Source organism: Solanum dulcamara, chromosome 1, assembly GCF_947179165.1.
Source record: "Solanum dulcamara chromosome 1, daSolDulc1.2, whole genome shotgun sequence".
Taxonomy (NCBI): Eukaryota; Viridiplantae; Streptophyta; class Magnoliopsida; order Solanales; family Solanaceae; genus Solanum; species Solanum dulcamara.
In genome coordinates this window covers 53,081,222-53,082,217 of record NC_077237.1, presented here as the reverse complement: position 1 = coordinate 53,082,217, position 996 = coordinate 53,081,222, and the positions used below count along the sequence as shown (strand labels likewise).

Below are 996 nucleotides of genomic sequence, written 5' to 3'. Positions count from 1 at the left end.
AATCTAACCATCAGTCTGAGGGTAAAATGGTGTACGAAGACCTATCTGTCTTCCTAATCTCTTCGTGGACTGATGTTTGGTAGTTAATTGTAACTTGGGCTCCTTCATCTGAGAAAATAGCTCTGGGGACTCCATAAGATCCTACCACCCTCTTAACCTATAATTTCATACCTTTTTGGCTTAGCAGGTAGTCTTTGATTGAAGGAGCATAGGCTAATATTGTTAATCTGCGGATAACATTCCATGGTTTGCCTATTATTAATTGGTATTATATTAAAGAACTGTGGCATACATGTGCGTCATCTGTTAGTAATCAGCTAATCCTGCTTATTTTGCTTAAGCCCTTTTACAATTCCCTTAACATAACTTATAACACTCTAGGTACATAATCTTATGTCGTTGCTTCGCCGCTAGTTCGAATTCTTCCATCTCGTGCGATCATACCAGCACTAACGCACCAGATCCCACCAGAATTTTGAAGTTAAGCGTGCTTGGGAGAGAGTAGTACTAGGATGGGTGACCCCTCCAGGAAGTCCTCGGGTCACGTTTCATTGCAATCCTTGCAATAATGTGCAAGGTACTCAACTTAGCCCAAGATTTACCTTAGCATCATCTCGCTAGTATTCATGTTTCTCCTTGCCCTTTTCTCTTTTATCTTACAACTGGTATTGGGTTAGATATTTAGTTCCATCATGACCTTGTCCTTTTTGGTCATTTGATTTAACTTCTCTTTGTATCTCTTTGTAATGCCTCCAAAATATCATAACACCTTTTCATCATGTACTTCTCCGCTTGGTCTTATTCTATATGTATATATTCATAGGTTGCACCACTACTTTTATACAACCTATATGAGGTAGATGCAGTCTTTTTGTTTCCTGGTTCATCTCGCTTTACATAATACCTTCGCACTAGAACTTGCTCACACTAACATTATTCTATCCTATCCCTTTTTTTCCTTCAGGTTTTCCTTGATCTCCTCATTTTCTATCATAG

The 996-nt window shown here is 38.8% G+C and overlaps 1 pseudogene; it reads left to right on the top strand.

The window, feature by feature from the left end:
- The first annotated feature begins 430 nt into the window (after positions 1-430).
- Positions 431-550, top strand: LOC129904783 (5S ribosomal RNA; annotated as a pseudogene).
- Positions 551-996: the final 446 nt, after the last annotated feature.